The sequence below is a fragment of the Suncus etruscus genome (genome assembly GCF_024139225.1).
Source record: "Suncus etruscus isolate mSunEtr1 chromosome X unlocalized genomic scaffold, mSunEtr1.pri.cur SUPER_X_unloc_9, whole genome shotgun sequence".
Lineage (NCBI taxonomy): Eukaryota > Metazoa > Chordata > Mammalia > Eulipotyphla > Soricidae > Suncus > Suncus etruscus.
This window is the reverse complement of record NW_026060329.1, coordinates 166,617-180,950: the sequence shown is the minus strand read 5'-3', so window position 1 is coordinate 180,950 and position 14,334 is coordinate 166,617. Positions and strand designations below refer to the sequence as shown.

Here is a 14,334-nt window from a genome sequence, read left to right as displayed (position 1 = left end):
ACACATACAGTAGAGAAGCCCCATGTTTGTAGGGAATGTGGGCAAAGCTTCAGATATATCTCAACTCTCATCACACACCAATGGATACACACAAGAGAAAGCCCCATGTTTGTGGGGAGTGTGGGTGAGGCTTCAGTGAGAGGTCAAAATTATTCAGACACCAGAGGACACACACAGGAAAGAAGCCCCATGTTTGTGGGGAGTGTGGTCGAAGCTTCAGAGATAGCTCAACTCTAATCAAATACCATAGTACACATACAGGGGAGAAGCCCCATGTTTGTGGGGAGTGTGATCAAGGCTACAGAGATAGGTCAAGTCTCATCAAACACCGGAGGACACATTCAGGGGAGAAGCCCATGTTTGTAGGGGATGTCGGCGAAGCTTCAGCCAGAGATCATATCTCAACACACCAAAGAATCTGTCCGTGATTAAGTATTTCTGATCACCATGTTACAGTCTTAATAAATTGATTCCTAGGCTTAGGCAGAATTCTTGAATGCAATATATCTCCTGGTAAATAAAACCTTTTGTATATTTGTTTTGCTTTGCAATAACTCAGGCATTCTCCATGACTTATTTAACTTAGAAGCTGTATTATATGTGGAAGTTCCTCGTCTTGTGTTACGCCTTTAAGTATGTGTGCGTTATTGCCTGCATCAACGTTTGTTTGGCCCTGTGGTCGAATGCCCTACATTTGGGGCATGAAGCTTCCACTTGACTTGATACCATATTTCATATAGTTAATCACTCATCATATACATCTTTTTCCAGCAAAATTTCACACTTTAGTTGTACATAGGATTCTTGGAAATCGCCATTTAAGCTAACGAGAACAGGGCTGTTAACGAGTGGGGTGTGTGGCACGGAAGACAGATTTAAAGAGCATGCATGTTAAAACTGGAGCCACATGACATTTTCCTTTCACATCGCTGATCTAGGATGGACCTTGGTTAGATCCCCACCATTCCATATAGAACCCAAAGCAGGAAATATTTCTCAGTGGATAGTTAGAAATAACCCCTGACTGTCACCAGCTGTGGCCCTAGAACCAAGATAAATAAAAATCCCTGTTGAGTCTCCTTGAAGAGTATAGAGATTTAGTAAAGAAAATGATTCAATTGTCTGAAAGCTAATTGTTTCTAGTTTCAGAAAGGCAGAAGCAAAGGTACATATCTTGATACATAATACTCCCTCGTTGTAACAGTAATGCTGCCTATTACAGAATCAATTAAAACTATCTGGATATTTATCAAGTAAGGAATGATAGAGCATGGCATTCAGTTCTTGGACACTGCCTAAGTAATGTTAGTTGAACAATACACAGAGATCACAGAAATCAGCATACCAAGGATATACGTAGAGTTTATCGACTTGGTCCTATAAATTGAGTAACCAGAGGCATGGGGCGTGGATTTTAAGGTCCTTGTGTAATGGAGGTGCAAACTAAAACAGTGTGCCCTGTGGTTTTAGAATGTGAATAATGAAATTTCATTTGCATCAAAAAAAGTTAAAACTTATTTAAAAAATCAAAAATTATGTGAACCTATGTTAATGCTTTTTGCAATGTTCAGGGTGTGAGCTACCCAAATGGTCATGAATGAAAAAGTTTAGCATATATCTACGACCCAATATTAATTACATGGAGAGAAGAAAAGATATTTTGTACTTCCTTGCAACCTAGCTGAATTTACAAGTGTCATGTTCAGTAAATGTACCACAGAGGTCACACTTTTTGTTTGGTTTTTGGGTCACACCCGGCAGTGCTCAGGGGTTCTTCCTGGCTGTCTGCTCAGAAATAGCTCCTGGCAGGCACGGGGGACCCTATGGGACGCCAGGATTCGAACCAACCACCTTTGGTCCTGGATCGGCTGCTTGCAAGGCAAACACTGCTGTGGTATCTCTCCGGGCCCCTGACAGGTATTTCTATGCACAATTTTATTTTGCCTCTGGCACCTCAATTGCAAGCTAAGTGCTACCCAAACAAATTAATACATTTTATCATAGGATGGCATGAAGGATGAAGTAAACTCATTGAATTAAGTGCCCCTATATCTCAGTTGAGTAAATTTATCTTTAGAAATTAAATCACACTAATACAATTTCTGAGTGCTGTGTATGAAACGCTACTTAAGGTGTGTCTTTAAATGTTCCATGATATAGAAGGAGAGTTATGTACATAAAAAAGTTCCACTCAGCTTTGCAATATGAGAAAACTAAAAGATGGTATGGTAGTCTTTTTAAAGATAATAGAGATGAACTCAGAAGTACCAGCTCACGTTATGAAGCTTATCATTAAGAGCAGTGAGTGTAGTTAGAGCACCCACTGAAGTGATAATTAGGATAAAAATCGGGAGACAGAAATGCAGAATCTAGGGCCCAGAGAGACAGCACAGCAGCGTTTGCCTTGCAAGCAGCCGATCCAGGACCTAAGGTGGTTGGTTCGAAACCCGGTGTCCCATAGGGTCCCCCGTGCCTGCCAGGAGCTATTTCTGAGCAGACAGCCAGGAGTAACCCCTGAGCAACGCCGGGTGTGGCCCTCCAAAAAAAAATAGGGAGACAGAAATGCAGAATATATATCGCAGAAAGACAGGATAGCAGTACTATGGTGAGTTGGGTGTTTGCCTTACATGTGCCAACCCAGCCTCAGTCTTTGTCACTCTATATGATCTTGTACTACCAGCCAGGAGGAATTGAGAACTGCATAAATGGGAGTAATCCCTGAGGAGTGTGCTGCACTTTTACCTAAGAAGCAGAAAATGATGGTAGGTATGGATTAGACGATGTGTATCTTAGTGCAGTTATTCTAAATACCACAAATAAATAATTCCGGGGCCGGAGAGACAGCAAGGAGGTAGGGTGTTTGCCTTGCAGGCAGAAGGACAATGGTTTGAATCCCAGCATCCCATATGGTCCCCCAAGCTTGCCAGGAGCAATTTCTGAGCATAGAGCCAGGAGTAACCCCTGAGCACTGCCAGGTGTGACCCCCAAAATACCAGAAAAACAAAAAATAATACATGATGTCATTTAGTATTTATCCTTCTTCTGGCTTACTTCTTTATATATACCTTCTAATTCCATCCTATTACTGAAACTTGCATACAGAATCATTCCACACAGCTCTGTAGTACTCCATTGTATATATGTACGTATCTTCATGACCCACCCGACTGTTTAGACATCTAAGTAGATTCCAAATCTTCACTATTATATTGTGTGCTACAATGAGTAGCAGTATACATACATCCTTCTGGGTGAATGTCTTTTATTCTGGGTATAGATTCCCAAAACAGGGATATCTGAGTCCTATAGCAGTTCAGTTTTGAGTTTAGTGGGAACTCTCCATACTGTTTTTCATATGGGCTGCATCTGGCAGCATTCGCACCAGCAGAGATGAGAGTTCCTTTCTCACCACATCCCTGCCAGCAGAGATTTTTCACAGAACGTTTAATGTGTGCCGTCCTCACAAGTGTAACATTTCATTGTTGTCTAGATTGGGATTTCCCCAATGATAAGTAATGATAAATAATTTTTCATGTGTCTGTTGTCATCTCTGGTTTTCCTCATAGAAATACCTGTTCATTTTCTCTAATGATTTTTTGATGGTGTTTTTACTTTGTGGAGTAAACTTTTGTGAGTACTTTGTATATCCTCGATATCAGACCTTTTTCTGTTGTGTTCAGTGCGAAAATTACTTCCATTCAGTTAGCTCTCTTCTAGTTTGAATGCATGTTCTTTTGGCATAGAGAAACTTTTGAGTTTGAAGTTTCATTTATTCGTTTTGATACTCTAGCTCTTGCTATTGGCATCCATCCCATCATCAAAAATCTTTGAGGTCTAAGTCTTGGATTGTTCTGACTAAGTTTTCCTCAGTGAACTTTATCGATTCTGGTCTAACCTCAAAGTCTTTAATCCACTTTGAATTAATTTCTGTGAGAGGTGTGAGACATGAATCAATTTCTGAATTTTACACATGTTTATCCAGGTTTTCTTACACCCTTTGTTGTAGTGAATGTCTTTGCTCCATTTCAAAGTTTGGCTCCTTAGTCAAAGATTAGTTTACTACATACTTGTGGATTTGTCACTAGATAATCTATTCTGACCTATTGGGCTAAAAATCTGTCTTTTTTCCAAAACCATGTTTTGATCACTATGGCTTTGTAGTAAAGCTACAAATTAGTGATTTGATGCCTCCCAGTCTCTTGTTTTTCAATATTGATTTGGCTCTGCTAGCTATTTTATGGTTCCACATGGACTTTATAAAAATACTGTCTGGGGACTGGAGAGATAGCAGAGTGGCATTTGTCTTGCAAGCAGCCAACCCAGGACCTAAGGTGGTTAGTTTGAATCCTGGCATCCCAGATAGTCCCCCGTGCCTGCCAAGAGCTATTTCTGAGCAGATAGCCAGGAGTAACCCGTAAGTACCACAAGTTGTGATCCAAAACAAAACAAAACAAAAAAAGACTGCTCTCTGAATTTGAATAGGGATTACATTGAAACTGTAAATAGTATAAATAGTAGTTTAAAGTAAAATAGTTATTTTTGAGAATATTGATTCTTCCAACTCATGAGCCTGGGGTGTTCTTCCATTTTTATTTCTTTTTATTTTTTGGTTTTTGGATTATACCCAGCAGTGCTCAGGGGTTACTCCTGGCTCTATGCTCAGAAATATTCAGAAATCTCTCCCGGCAGGATTGGGGTTGCTGAGATTAGAAGCACTGACATTATGCATGCAAGGCAAACGCCCCACTGCTGTGCTATCTCTCTGACCATTTCTTTTTTTTCTTGTGGAAAATCTTTGTGAATTGTTTTGAGGTTTTAACCATATCGGTCTGTCACCTCTCTTGGCAGGTTAATTCCTATGTACTTGATAGTTTTAGACATTGTTTTCAATGAAATAGACTCTTTGAACTCTTTCTTCTCTGAGTTATTTGTATAAAGGAATGTCACTGTCTTTTGATTTGTAGCAGTCACTTTGCTGTATTGGTTTATTGTTTCTATGAGCTTTTGTGTAGACTCTTTAGTGTCTTCAATATATATCATGTTTTCTGCAAATAGAGATCATTTGACTTCCTCTGTTTCAATTTGAATTCCCTTAATTTTCTTCTCATCTTGTCTGACACCAATTGGTAGGACTCGAATACTATGTTTAATAAGTGTAGACTGTGGGCATACTTTCTTACTGCTTGACCTTAGTGGAAAAGGTTTTAGTTTTTTGCCATTAAGAATAATGCTGGCTGAGAGATTTTTATAGACAGCTTTTATTATCTTGATTAAGATTCTTTACGCACCTGTTTTGCTGAGGGTTTTTTTCCTTCGATGGGTGTTAGATTATATCAAATGCCTTTTCTATTTTGATACATATGGTCATGTTGTTTCTATCCTTTGAATAATGTGCAGTATGATGTAGATTGATTATATCCTGAACCATCCGTGCATCCCTGGGATGAAACACTCTTGGACACCACGTATAATCTTTTTGCTTGTTTTTGTTTTTTCACCACATCTGGTGACGATCAGTTTACTCCTGGCTCTGTACACAGAAATCACTCCTGGCTTGGGGGACCATATGGTACATCGGCGGAATGAATCACAGTCTGTCCTAGGTTATGTGCGTGTAAGGCAAATGCCCTACCGCTTGCGCCACTGCTTCGGCCCCACCATGTTTAATCTATTTTTCTGTTGTTGGATTCGGTTTGCTGAGATTGGACTGAAGGTTTTTCTTGGTATTATCTTTGTACACTTTGGGAATGAGCATGATACTCATAGAAAGTATTTGGAGGATTCCCATCTTGTCAGTATTTTGGGAGAGTCTTAGGATTGATGGTACTTGGTAACTCTTCTCTGAATGTTTCATAAAATTCACCTATAAACTCATCTTGCCCTGCAATTTTATTCCTGGGGATTTTTTACTAAAGTTTCAATTTTCTTGTGATAGGCCTAGTTAGGCCTTCTGCTTCCTCCTAATTCAGTATAGGGAGGTGATATTTTACAAGAAATCTGTCCATTTTTTTTTGGTTCTCTAGCTTAACTGAACACCATTGTTCAAAGTAAATTCATGGAGTTGGGTGGGAAAAAATAAGCTCTCATGATGTCTTGGATTTCTTGGGGTTCTATTCTAATCTCTCCTCTTTCATTTCTGATCCATTTTATTCTTGTGAGTCTGCCAACAGTTTGTCTATCTTATTTATTGTTTGTTAAAAGCCCATCTCCTGGTCTCACCAATATTTCACTTTTTTTTTTTGGTCTGTATTTTTTATTTCTGCTCTGGTTTTTTTTTTTTTGTTTTGTTTTGTTTTAGTTTGTTTTTTTATTACACTGGGTGGCACTCAGGGGTTATTTCTCCTTTGCACTCAGAAATTCTCCTGGCAGGCTCAGGGGACCAGATGGGGTGCCAGGGATCAGACCCAGCTGTGTTCAAGTTTGCAGCAATGAGGCAAATTTCCTATCACTGTGCCCCTGCTCAGGGTTTTTTAAATTTCCTTTTTTCAGCTTGTGTTTGATTGCTTTGCTCTGGGTCTTCAGATAACTCCTTTCCCCAAAATTAAGACAGTGTCTTTTTTCAATTTTTGTTTCCAAAAGTGTGCTAGGTCTATTTTCAGGAGACGTCTTATTTTTTTTCATGAAGAATACAGTAGATATACACTGTTCAATGAAAATAAAGGGACTTGAGGGTGATCTGGCTGCGACATATGTCTCCCTATTGATCACCAGGATTGATTTGGCTGATCTGACTGGCTAGGCGGTGGTCTCCTTCCTCTCTCACCACTTCATATGCATCCCTCCTGATGCTACATGCTCTCTCAAAGAGGATGTTCTTCCCCGAATAGAGACAAATTGTTCCTTCGTCTAGGGAATACGAGTAGCTTCACTCCCCTGCTAGAACCACCAAACAAGCTCTCAAGGTCCATTTGTAGAAGAACGTAGGGTAGTCAAGCTTCCAAGACTCCAGACACATCCATATGAGGCGCTGCACGTGGCAATCTGCCTGCCTTTAAAAAAAGAAAAGAAAGAAAACGTATTACCTATATATGGTACAGTGTCCTGACTCTCCATTACGTCACTGGTTGCAAGAGGCCAGGCAGGGTGGCCCTAGCAACCAGTTTATGGTAAATTAATTTTCACTCCCAGACAGAGAGCCTTTGGGTGCTTATTTTGGGGGATGCCTTATATTTCAGCCAGGACGAAACCTATAGTAGGTCTTATTTTTAGAGGATGTTTTATTTTCGTGAAACATTGTATATAAGGTGTCCCATTAGGTTCTAGATATTGGCTTTTTTCTTGCCTATTGTAGGCCTGTATTTTTATGAATTACACACTAATTACTGCTTTTGTTGTGTCTCGTATATTTTGGAATTTTTTTATTATCACTTGTTTCAAGGAATCTCTATTTCCTGTTTTATCCATCTGATGTTGATGAGCATGTTGTTTAGTCTTCAGGTGTTAGATTTTTCTCCACATTTTCTTCTACAGTCAATCTTGAATTCTGTGGAATTATAGTCTGACAGTGTGTTTGGTATAATTCTTAATTTGTGAGTTTATGTAAGTTAGACTTGTCTTAAAAGTAGGGAAGCTTCCATATGCACTTGAGAAGAATGTGTATTCAGATTTTTGTGAATGAAAGGCCATGAATAGCTCCATTAGTCCTAGTTTTACTAGTGTCTAATGAAGTCTCGCATCTTTGCTATTGTTTCAAGTAAAGGATCTATTTATTAGCAATACTGACATACAGAAATCTCCCATTATGTCATGTTTCCATTCATATATTTCTCTACGTTTGTGAGCAAAAAACCTTACGTGTATTGCTGGCTCTATGTTTGATGCATAAAAGTTGATCAGAGTTAGTACTTCTTGGTCTGTTTCTTCTCTGATCACTACTTTGTCCATCTTTGTCATAAACCCTTTCTTGAGGTTGCATGCAATTTGGCCTGATAGAAATATAGCTTTCCCATCTTTTGTTTGTTTTTAGTAGCTTGTATAATTTTTTACATCCTTTTCCTTTGAGCCTGTGTCTGTCCTGAACTTTTGGTTTTTGGGCCACACCCATTGACTCTCAAGGGTTACTCCTGGCTATACCTTTACAAATCACTCCTGGCCAGAACCAACCTGGGAACAAAAAAGTAAAATAAAACTAAAAAATTAAACAACCCTAGTTTAGGTTTTGGCCTACGACCTGTAGAGCAACCAATGTCTCTATTTCCAAAAGCCTGACTGAGACCACTACAACTGATCATAACTTCTGGAGAAATAATGAAATACTCTATCCTAGGCTTTGCCATAGGATTGGTACAAAAACCAAGACCACCAACTACAAAGACTGATTAAAACAACACTGATGAAACACAACTTCTAGAACCATAAAGAAAGACTCCACCCTAGGCTCCATCCTATGACCTGTGCAAATACCAAGATCTCTAGTTACAGAGGCCTGATTTTATATCCACAACTGAGTGGAAAGTTCCTAGATATTACAAAGGACCTAGGGGAGAGAATAAGAGCATGTACGGAGCCTTTGGTTATTCCCATGACAATATATTTTAAGGGTAGAGAAACCCTGTATCTCTTAGGCCAAGGGAACTCCCTTACATTGGTTTTTTTTTTTTTTTTTGTGGTTTTTGTTTTGGGTCACACCTGACAGTGCTCAGATATTATTCATGGATCTAGGAAGTGCTCAGGTGTTACTCCTGGCTCTAGGCTCAAAAATTGCCCATGGTAGGTAGTAAATATATCCACAGACAGCAAAAAAAAGTGGGGAAATCCCTTCCTAATCTCAATATTTATTTTACCTATGCAAAAAAAAAATCACAAATTTTTTTTTGTTATTGCTGTTGATGGTTTTTGTTTTGTTGTTTGTTTTGAGCTTTGTTTGGTTTTTATCTTAGGACCATAGTTATTGTTTGGCTGTTGTCTTTATTGCTGTGGTGCTTTTTGGGTTGGTTTTTTGTTTGTTTTGTTTTATTTTTGTTTTTTGTTTTTTTAATATAATTTTTATTTTGATCATAGTGGCTTACATATTGTTGACAATAATATTTTAGGTACATATTTCCATAAAATCGGGGGATTTCCATCATCAATTTGTCCTCCCTACACCTCTGTTTTTGTTCTACCTCCCATATGCTCTTCCCTCACCCCCAGGGCGGCCAGAATATGTTGTCTCCTCTGTATCTAGCCTACTACTTAGTAGTCTTGCACCTGTTTGGTCCTGGTGCCTCCCTTATTTTTCCCTCTAACTGGGGGGCAGGACTAGCTAGTTCAAGTTATGTGGTTTTGTTTGAAGAAGAGAAAAGTAATAAACGGGTAAAAGTCTAATACGCAGAAAATAAGTAGAATTCCTCCAGAGGCTCTCATCATCGGTTTGAGACACGAAGGAGAAAAAGGTGAAACAACACCAGTACAAAAAGAAGTGTCAAATATCCAGTGAGGACTCCAACAATAACGCTAAGCACCACACACACACACACACACACACACACACACACACACACACACACACAAAACCGCCACAGTCTTGAGATAAGAAACATGGCAGAGCACATAAAGAAAGAAAAGAAAAAAAAGTGTAAAAGGGGGCAACAGCTTCAATAACCACACCAAAACAAAGAAATTGACCAACAATAGATAGGTAAATAAAAATAATAATAAATGAAGATAAAAAATAATATATATAAAGATAAACAATATTTTGTGTGTTTTTTCCCTCCTGCCCTGGCACAGTAAATATTGGGGTCATTCGAAAAGAAATTCACTTGGCCTAAGAGGTATGGGGTTTCTCCGCCCTTGGAGTATATTGTCATGGGATCAACTGTAGACTCTGTTCAGGATCCTTTACTCTCCAGGTGGTGCTTTTGTGTTGTTTGGAAGACTTCTGTTCCATCCTAGGTGATACAACCAGACCTCTCTATCTATCGATCTCAGTATCTGCACAGATCCAGGGGTGGGACTTATGATGAAGTCAGTCTTTTTGGTTCTAGAAGTTCCATTCCCTCAGTGTTATTTTAATCCATCTTCTGTGGTTGGTGGTCTTGGTCTTTGCACTAAACCTAGGATGGCACCTAGGATAGCCTCTTTCTTTGTGTATCCAGAAGCCCCATTCTGTTACAATTGTCTAGCTGGACCTTTGGAACTGGGGATCATGGCTGTTGTGCAGGTTGTAGTTCAAACCCTAGACTAGGGCTTTTTTATTGGTCCCAAGATATATACAGTCTGGTCATGGTTCTAGCAGCCAGTCATCTGTAACTCTCGATCTTGGCTTTTGGACTTACCAGTGGATGACAAGTCTTCTGATTTTGTCTTGTCGTTAGCTGGTAGGTAGGGTAACCTGCTCTTAGGTAAAGTCGTTTCCATTTTCCTCGATGTCAAGATATCGTATTAGAGCTGACACTTGTTGGTGTTCTAGCAGTATTAAGGCTGTCTCGGATGGGATTTGTTTCCTGCAGCTGTTGCACAGTTCTTCAGAACTGTGCTGTTTCTATGTCTGGGATCCAGGGTTCAAGGCTGGACGGATGGTGTCTATTTACCTGAGGTCTAAGTTGATTCTATATGACATATTTTTAAGGTAGGAGATATCCCTGTATTGTAAACAACTATGAGTTCCTATCTCTAGTAGATAAGAACTCTTTTTTATATGTATAATTCCCCCCCCTTTTTTTAGTGTGCCTTTGCAGGGAGAAATGGTGCTACATCATATTTTCAGTGTATTTGGGGGTGGACAGAGCGGAAAACAGAACAGGTCACATACTCAAAAAAGATACAAAAAAAATTAGGATTAAAAATGTATGTGCTCACATATGTATATGTCGAACAGAAAAAAATTTTTTTCAAAAGGAATGAATTAACAAAGTACTTAAAGGACCAAAGTGATGCAAAAGACTACCTTACATTTGGGGAAAAGCAGGTAAAGAGGAGGTGTAATACAAGTCTTATGTTTATGTTGGAAGTACAGGTTTTCCCATTGTCTTTTGGGTTTTTCTTGTGGTGTGTGGATTCCCAGGCACCTTTCCATCACACCCCTGACCTTCTTCAGATTGGCAAAAGATTTGCGGCAGGGAGGTCTTGGAAGAGTTCTTGCATTGGGGATACTTTTAGAGCTAAGTCCAGTTTCAAGTAACAGTCCACATTAGGGGGAGTTGGTTGGGAGGGCCGCGCAGCAAGAGTCCGCAGGGGAGTTGGCTGCCTTTTCTTGCAGGAGACGAGGTGTGGGTTTGACTGGGTGTCTTTTCTCTTGGGTGCTGGGTACTGGTTCGTTGGGGTAGGAGGTCAATCTTGATGCCTAATAGATTAAGGACTGAGGGTGAAGAGTTTTAGTATGGTGGGAGGTCTAGATGGGATTGAGGGGTGAAGGGATAGTTGGATTTCCAAAAGGGGGAAAGGGCAAGGTATGTGGTAGGGGTAGGAAGGGAGAAAAGAGAAAATACATTAGAAAGAAAGGGAGAAGAGAAAAGGAAAAAATTAAAGAGAAGAATAGAAAAGAAAAAAATAAAAAAGAAAGTAGTGAGAAGAGAGGAGAAAGTAGCAAGGGAATGCTAGTTTGCTTGAGTGTGTTCGATGAGTAGAGCCTGTAGTTTGTACGTCGCAGTTACTGCTTCGGTGGTCTGATTAGTCACATGCTTCAATTCCTAAAAGAAGGTGTAACCTTGAGATAAAGTGTATATTAAAGAGTATTCTCGGGACCATCTTGTAATGCCATCTTAGTTTGTCCGCCCTTTTATCCAAGAACGCCTTCCACTCGGGCTTGGGGTCCCAGAGCGACTTGCTTGGCTTGCCGGTCTACACACCCACCTGGGGGAAGGGACTCACCAGGTCCACTCTCTGCCCGGGCTTGGGGTCCCGGAGAGGCTTGCCGGTCTAGCTGCCCACGTGGGGAAAGGGGAATCACCTGGTCCGCTCTCCGCCTGGGCTTCAGGTCTTGCAAGGCAAACACTCTATAGCTTGTGCCACTGTTCCCCCCCCCCCCCCAGCTCTCCTTTCTTTTTTTACTTCTTTAATCAGCTCTGGTTTGTAATTTGTCTTCAAGTTTGTCAAGCCGATTTTCTATCTTGTAATTCTAGCCATGGGGGTTTGCTGACATTTTTTCAGTCCTTCGGTTTCATTTGTATGGAGATTCATTTTCCAAAAGCATTCTTTGTGTTGGTTGAATTGTCCAGTTTTAGATTATTTTTTCTTGGTTTCTTCCCTGCTTTAGATTTCTTAAAGTTTGCTGGCTAGTCACTTCTTTATTTCATTGTTAAAACATTAAGTGTTTATTTTAGATCCTCATTTGTAAGGTCCAGGCATATAGGTCGACTTGGAAATTTGCCAGGATTTCTCTTCATATTCCTAGTTTCAGGAGTCTTCCTTAGTTTTTGTATTTTTCTTTTAATGGGTTAGAATGCTGGAGTTTCAGGGTGTTTAAAAATTGATCTATGGAACTGATTGTATAAAATGTGTCTAGAGGTATACATGCTTTTTTCCCCTAAACACATGACATTTTCTGATTATGATAAGTATTTCAAAGTAATTCCTTCCTTTGCTCAAATGGGCTTTAAGTTATTATATATTATGGGAGAAAGAAATGTTAGGTCCAATATGCCTGGGAATACATGATCTAAATGGAAATATCCTCACACAAAAGAACCAGCATCCGAGTGCTTTGGGGAATGAACAGTTTGTGGGAAGGATCAAAGGTTCCCTCTCTCTACTCAGAGAGAGAGCTGATAAAATTGATTGCAGGACAGTTGGTGCTCATTGCCATAAACTCCCAGCTTCCTCTGTTTAAGAAACATGGATTTTTTGCTTTTACTCCTGGCTATTCTCACTCCCTGGGGAATACAGGTAAAATGCATGTGAGCCAAGTGCTTGCTCATCCTTCCACTGTATAATGCAGCACCCTCAATTAGGGGGGTCACACACAGCAGTACTCAGGGGTTATTCCTGGATCTACATTCAGAAATTGCTACTGGCAGGTTCGGGGGACCATATGGGATGCTGGGATTCGAACCACTGACGTTCTGCATGAAAGGCAAACGCCTGTGCTCGCTTCTGCAGCACATATGCTAAAATTGGAACGATACAGAGAAGATTAACGTGAGTCCTGCGAAAGGATGCCACATAATTCAATTCATATTTAAAAAAATGCAAACGCCTTTCCTCCATGCAATCTCTCCGGCCCCCCTCAATTAGACTCTTGATTTCATTTCACCCTGATCTCATCTGTTCCATGGTTTTTCAGCTTAAAATAGAATCTCAGACTCATGCACAGGCTTTAGTCCCTTTCCCATTATCTAACTCCATAAAATGTTTTTCTGGGCAGGGTATTGCAAGGTGAAACCTGTGCTGATCTCCTGGTTGGAAGATGGAATCCTGGAGAGGCTGCCGAGAGGCATGTTTGCAGGTGAGTGTGGGATGATGCTCCTGGGATCAAGTCCTGGAATGGGAGTGGAACATTGTGGGCCTGTGTGAAATGGGGGCCCTAGACTTGGGGCGTCGTGCTCCCAGATCATTGGTGCAGGATCTGTCTTGCTCCCATTCACTGCCCTTAATGCTGAGCCCAAAAACTAATAAAAGATTTTGAATATGGAGTTTGCTAACTTTTTAAGTCATAATAAATGTAAATGGTAAGATAAAACAAACTGTTAGAGACCAGCATGCAGGGAGTGATCCCGTATCCCAGAGCAAGGAATAAGTTGTGGGAACCTGTGCGTATACCTTCTAGTTCCAAACAAAGAAATTAGAATATTTAAGAAAATAAAGTCTTATCATGCTTTATTCACAAAATAAGGAAAGCCAGGAGAACAGAATTTAGCAGGACATAGGCTATGGTCTAGACAGCCTTGTCAATTCAACTCTGACCAAAATTTTTCTCTTTCAGCAGAACCACAGTCAGAAATCTATCCATGTCCCTTAGGCTCACGGACTTTCTTCGATCAGAACTTCCTTAATCATCACATGAAACCAAGTCCTCCCTCTTGGATCTTCTCAGGAACATTGGCCAAAGAGCAAGCTCCATCAGAGAAATCCTATCTACAATTTCGGAACCAATTGCAAAGAAATTCTAATTCTTATAATGACAAAACAAGAAATGACATACTTGAAAGTCAAAAGCACAAAGAAATCTCCATACATTTAGATAAAAAAATTTCAGCCGCCTTATCTAGATTATCTTATTTTCAAATAGGGAGCTTTAATAAAAATGAGGTTTCAAATGAGGAAAATAGTAACACATGGCATACATTAAATCTAAAGGACACAGGTAAAATAGGTCAAGGATTAGGAATAATAATTTTAAGAGATAAGAATGTGAGGTCTAGAAAAGGTTTCACTATTGTATCTGAGGTGATATACCAGAAGACACACACAGAA

General features: G+C 39.9%; 1 non-coding gene across 1 annotated transcript; it reads left to right on the top strand.

Annotated features, from left to right (window-relative positions):
* Window positions 1-13,004: 13,004 nt before the first annotated feature.
* Window positions 13,005-13,112, top strand: LOC126000670 (U6 spliceosomal RNA). Its single transcript, XR_007492837.1, has one exon. It is a non-coding gene; the product is annotated as a U6 spliceosomal RNA (small nuclear RNA).
* Window positions 13,113-14,334: the final 1,222 nt, after the last annotated feature.